The following is a 6,628-nucleotide window of genomic DNA, read 5'->3' as shown; positions in this document are numbered from 1 at the left end:
CACAAGCTGATTAGGCTACGAACCACTGTCTTCTTTCTCTACACTTTTTTCCTCTTCCTTTCCTTGGTTCAAAGTTAGAAACCTGGGGCCTGTTTCAATAAGGAGGTTCAACCAACTCTGAGTTAAAACTTGAACTCTGAGTTGACTTAGCCTGAGATGGGAAACTCTGAGTTTTGGGTTTCAGAACAGCTGAAATGAGTTAGTTTAATCAACTCTGAGTTGACTGACTCTGAGTTAAGCGCGTGCACCACAACTATAAAAAGCCATTATCAATGGAGCGCAGATATTACGAGTCACCAAGGCAACAGTGTCAGACAAAAAAAGGTCTGCATATTTCTCACCAGCAGAACTGGATGTGCTTATACAAGCATATGCAGAATTTGAGCATGTATTTAAAAAAAAAAAAAGCAACACGGCTGCAGCGGCAAAGGAGAGAGAGTTAGCTTGGGTGAAAATAGCTGCTCGAGTCAATGCGTAAGTTTACATTTTAATTACTTTTATACACTGTTGGGTGTAATGAATTAAGTTGCTAAGTCATCTAAATACTGTAATTAAATTAAAGACTATAAAACAATAGTGGATTTAATATCAAATTTTAAAAAGGTATATTTTTAATTTAACTTTCTCACTCCAGTTACACACTTTGGTCAATTTAAGATTAATTTATGCAATTGAATATTGTTTATTTGAAAGCATTAGAAGTGCAGTTTCTTGTCTCTCCTTGTATTGTTCAAGTGGTTGTGGTTGATTTGGGATTTAGAAAGTAATTAATAAGTAAGAAAAACAAATTAGTAAGTAGACTAATACTTTCTAGAGACAGTAATTATTACATTAATCTAATTAGACTTGTTGAAGATAAAATTTGTAGTTAGTAATTAAGAACTATTTTAGAGTTCTTAATTTACTTAATTTAATTTTCATGGATAGGTGCAATCCTGCAGGCATCAAAAGAACATGGCAGCAGCTGAAAATGAAATATAAAAACATACTTCAAGCAGGTAAGCCTTGAGCACATCATAGGAGTAGAGTAGCTACCTGTCTTTACAAACATTTGACATTAAATGACTAAATGGCATTCAGTGTCTAGCAGTGCAGCAGCATTTTTGACATAGGTCTAAATGTTCATTCTCATTTGACTTCTACTCAGCCAACAGACAGAAGGCAGAGGCTCGTAAAACAGGGGGAGGACCTGCACCACCACCCCTGACAAATGCAGAAGAGATGGCCCTGAGCCTAAATGCTGGAAGTTCAGCTTTGGAGGCGGCTCGAGAGGAGTGCGGCTAAGGAGCGACAGTGCGGCTAGCTTGCTGCGGCTAGCTTACTAACATCACGGCTGCTAACCGGGACGAGGCCAACGTCCGGCAGCTAACCGACCTAACAGAGAAAACAACCAGTGGAAAACGACGCGTTGGATTGACAACAGGCAGAGGTAAAACTCTGCCTTGTCCGTAAGTACCGCTATCCACCACAGTTAGCTGAACAACGAGAGATCGGCTGTGCTTGAACAACGCGTCTGGCCCAGGGTGTCTGTGTTCACAGAGAGACAGCGCAGTGGCCTCCAACTGCTGAGCAGGAGCCTTAAGGAAGCGACAGGCAAAAAGAAGCGAAATAATGCCTCCAAAAGGATCCAAGACCGACGGGAGACAAGATGAGGACTATGTATCACTCATGCAAGTCAAAGAGTTGCTGAGCCAGCAAAAGCAAATGTATATGGAGTTACTCCAACAACAACAGGACAATTTTAAGGGTTTTGTTAAAATCATTGTGGACACTACTAACACCAGAATGGACGCAATGACACGAGAACTACAGGACATTAAAACCAGTCTGCAATTTACACAGAAAGACATTGACGACATTAAAGTAGAAAGTGCTAAGCACAAGGACCGAAATGACACGGTGCAGTCAGACATATTTAAAGTATGTGAGGGTATGATGACTATCACGGATAAAATGGAGTACCTTGAGGGGCAATCAAGGAGAAATAATTTGGTTTTTGATGGAATTTCTGAATCACCAAATGAGACTTGGGCTGAGACTGAGGAGAAAGTGAAAACTATTTTAAATGAAAAGCTAAACTTTCAACATAAAGTTGACATTGAGAGAGCTCACCGCACCGGTAAACATAGAGGAGACAGACCCAGGCCCATTGTTGTCAAATTTGTACGATACAAGGACAGATCAACTATTCTGCAGAGCACCAAGGCACTTAAGGGATCTAAGATTTTTATTAACGAAGACTTCACGGATGCAGTAAGGAAAAGGAGGGCGGAACTAATGCCAGACTTAAAAGCAGCACGTCAAAGAGGGGACATTGCTTACCTACGTTATGATAAGTTGATCACCCATCCACGTACTAGTACCCCTAAATTATCCAACAATGTATGACAGACAGCCAGACATAGCTGACGTTTACTTCTGAAAGAGAAACATGCAACAGATCACGGCCTATGAGGATATAGAGCTACCTGTATTCCAACACAGAAACTATCATCAGCAAGATATTGAAATTGACATTGATCCTGATAACAACTTCTATAATGTCAGCAATGATAGTTGTCACTATTACAGTGATGATCAGTTCAATAACAGCATTAAAATGGAACAAAAGCTGTCAATAATTCACTTTAATAGCAGAAGCCTCTATGCAAATTTTGACAGCATCAAACAATACCTCCAACAACTTTCACAGACATTCAATGTTATTGCCTTATCAGAAACTTGGCTCAATAGTGATAAGGGCATAGACTATGAAATCAATGGTTATGAAATAGTTTGTAAGAACAGAGAAAACAAAAATGGAGGGGGAGTAGCTTTATATGTTGATAAGAAGATTAATTATAAGTTGATCGAAACAATGTCAACTGTGATGGACAACATGTTTGAAAAACAACATGTTTGAAAAAGGAAAAAATGTCTTAGTGAGTTGCATTTATAGAGCCCCTGGATCAAACATTGAAGTATTCAACAACTGGATAGAAGAAAAATTTATAACAATTAATCAAAAAATAATATTTTTCTGTGGGGATTTCAATATTGACCTTCTCAATCCAAATAGACATAGAATGACTGAAGAATTTATTAACACCATGTTCAGTTTAAGCTTGTATCCTAAAATCACCAGGCCCAGTCGCATTACATTGCACTGCGCTACCTTAATTGATAATATTTTTACAAATGTGCTGGAAAATAATTTAACTAGTGGAATATTAATGAATGACATAACCGATCACTTACCAGTGTTCATAGTCTACGACTGTAAGTGCAAAACAGACGATCAAAAAATAGAGACGCATTACAGACGGGTTACGTCTGAAGAGACACTAAGAGCTCTAGAAGCCGAGTTGTTGGCCTATGATTGGAGATTAATATATAAAATGAACAATGTGAATTCAGCATATGAAGAATTTTTAAAAATATTTAAAATATTATATAACAAGCACTGCCCAATCAAACAATATAACAGGAAAAGCAATCAAAAAAATGAACAGTGGATCACAAAAGGAATACAAAAGGCATGTAAAAAGAAAAACAAACTTTATAGAGAATTTCTAAAACATAGAACGTCTGAATCAGAAAACAAATATAAGAAATATAAAAATAAGTTAACCAATATTATAAAAACATGTAAAAAGGACTATTATAAATTACTGGATAGGAATAAAAAACAACATTAAGGAAACATGGAATATTTTAAATAGAGTCATTAGAAAAGTTAACAATAACAAATATCCAGACTATTTTATAGATAATGAACAGAATATAACTGATTTGAAAAGTGTCGTCAATAAATTTAATAGATTTTTTGTTAATATAGGACCTCAATTAGCAGAAAAAATACCGACTACAAAAACTGCAACTCAGCAATATCTAATTGAGAATAATCCCAGCTCCTTATATCTCAACCCTGTACTAGAAGAAGAAATCATAAACATTGTGAATAACTGTACAAATAAGACTTCCACTGACTGTGATGATCTGGACATGAAAACTATTAAAATAGTAATTAAAGGAATCTCTAAACCACTAACTTATATTTGCAATTTATCATTTCAAACAGGATCATTTCCCAACAAAATGAAAATAGCGAAGGTCAAACCAATGTATAAAACTGGCAACAAACACCTCTTCACTAACTACAGGCCTGTTTCTCTTTTCCCACAATTTTCTAAAATCCTGGAAAAACTCTTTAAGAAAAGACTGGAACAATTCATAGAAAAACATTCGCTACTTATCAGCAGTCAATATGGATTCAGAGCAAACCGGTCAACATCGCTGGCCGTAACTGACTTAATAGAAGAAATAACCAACGCAATAGATAGTAAGAAACTGGCAGTAGGGATATTTATAGATTTAAAGAAAGCTTTTGATACAATAAATCATGAAATCCTACTTAAAAAATTAGAACGCTATGGAATTAGGGGAGTAGTTTCTGACTGGATGAGGAGTTATTTAAAGAGCCGGAAACAATTTGTGAAATTGGGAGATGTGGAATCTGATTGGCAGGAGACTGTCTGTGGAGTACCACAAAGATCAGTATTGGGACCAGTTTTATTTAATCTTTATATAAATGATATCAGTAAAGTGTCCAATGTATTAAAATTTATCTTATTCGCTGATGACACAAATATTCTAGCCTCAGGAGATAATTTAGAACATCTTCTCTCAACAGTCACTTCAGAGATTAGTAAGTTAAAGATATGGTTTGACCATAACAAATTATCTCTAAATTTGGACAAGACGAAATTCATGGTCTTTGGGAACTGTTATAAAAATATTGAAATTCAAGTTCAAATAGAGGACGTAACTCTAGAAAGGGTTTTTGCTAATAAGTTCCTCGGTTTAATAATAGATGACAAAATCAGTTGGAAACCTCATATTCAACATTTACAGAGTAAACTCAGTAGAAGTATATCCATATTGGCCAGAGCTAGACATGTATTGAATGCTAAATCACTTCATACTCTATATAACTCTCTGATTTTACCATATCTATCATATTGCTGTGAAGTGTGGGGAGTTAATTACAAGAGCTCTTTACATCCGGTAACCGTCCTACAGAAACGAGCCATTAGAATCATCCATAATGTCGGTTATTATGAGCATACAAACCCGCTCTTCATAATATCCAGAATTCTCAAATTTGACGAGCTTGTAGAATTTAAAATGGCTCAATTTATGTTCAAGGTATCAAAAAAGTTGTTACCTGAGCACATACAGAGCACGTTTTCTGAAAGAGAAGGGGGGTATAACTTAAGGGGTCACTCAATCTTCAAGATCCGCAATTTTAGAACAACAAGGAAAAGCGTCTGTATTTCAATTAAAGGTGTAAAGTTATGGAATAAGTTACATGAAGATTTAAAACAAAGCAATAGTTTAACACAATTCAAAAGAAGGTACAAAGAGGTAATTTTCAATAGATATACACATGGGGACAGAAAGCAATAAGGTGTGTATTGAAGATAATAACTTGGTGTAAGGGTTTAGAAAGATAAACCAGCATAAAATGGGAAAATGTATAGGTAAATATTAGTAACTGTTACTTCTAACTGCCACTTTGATTTTGATTTTTTTTTTTTTTTTTTTTTTTAATGACAGTAGGACTCTAAAGTCTCAAGTGTTTAGGGGTAGGAGTTTATAAGTTCTCACTTCTTCCTACCCCATTTTGAGCATGATATGTTAACTGAAACAAAAAATCTGTATTTTCTCTTCTTTCTTATGCACTTCTTGTTACTGTGCACTATTTTATTTTTATATTTGTATCATGTTCGAATAAATTTCATTTCATTTCAGAAGGCCAATGGCTGAGGGAATTCCTGGAGGGACTTCATCAGAGCCAGTCACTCCAGAAGATTTAAGTGCCTTCATAAGATGTAAGAGGTCTACCTACAGTGTTATTTTTTTTATATTGGCTAAATGTGATATTTCCATTTATATTACTTTGGGTTGGGTTTTTTGTTGGTCCCAACAGATTCGGATGGTAATATCTGCCTCTTGGAGCCTCCTGTCTCAACAGTACCCCATACAGTTGTCAGTAGCCTACTCCATACACCATCAATTATGACAAATAGAATTATAAAGGGTACTCTATGAAATGCTCATCTTCACAGGATGATGGGGATGAAGAAACTGTTTCTGCTGCCACAGACAGGCATACAAAGGTAATTTTAATATTATATGTCTACACATCAAACAATCTACACATTCACATTTATATGTGGAGTAGCCTATAGAATCCAAGTTTATATCTATAAATGGTCATTCTTATCTCTACCCCCCAGAGTTATGGAAGAACGGCAGGAGGAAGGTCCATCAACTTCTGGTGCACAGATGGACACAGTTCAGTGATTTACAGTAAATGCCACAGTTTCATTCTGAATTTTAGACTACATTCATGATGTAACTCTAATCTAATGTATTTTCAGTTGCCAGTTAAGGAGTTATATAGACTTCTTATTATTAAAAAGATAGAAAAAAACAGCAAAGAACTTGTATATTGGACCGCCAGATCCAAAAGGCAGATCTGGAAATCGACATTCTGAAACTAAAGCTAGAGGTGAGTGTATGGTCACAGGTGAATTCTACGAAGTATTGAAACTATTTTAAAATCTTTTTTTTTTGTTTTCTT

The 6,628-nt window shown here is 35.7% G+C and overlaps 1 long non-coding RNA gene across 1 annotated transcript; it reads left to right on the top strand.

The window, feature by feature from the left end:
• Positions 1-1,195: 1,195 nt before the first annotated feature.
• Positions 1,196-1,623, top strand: LOC118561166. The gene is made up of 2 exons (XR_004929823.1): positions 1,196-1,448; positions 1,523-1,623. It is a non-coding gene; the product is annotated as an uncharacterized LOC118561166 (long non-coding RNA).
• The last annotated feature ends 5,005 nt before the right edge of the window (positions 1,624-6,628 follow it).

Source organism: Fundulus heteroclitus, unplaced genomic scaffold, assembly GCF_011125445.2.
Source record: "Fundulus heteroclitus isolate FHET01 unplaced genomic scaffold, MU-UCD_Fhet_4.1 scaffold_570, whole genome shotgun sequence".
In the NCBI taxonomy this organism is placed as follows: Eukaryota; Metazoa; Chordata; class Actinopteri; order Cyprinodontiformes; family Fundulidae; genus Fundulus; species Fundulus heteroclitus.
This window is presented reverse-complemented; position numbering and strand designations above follow the sequence as displayed.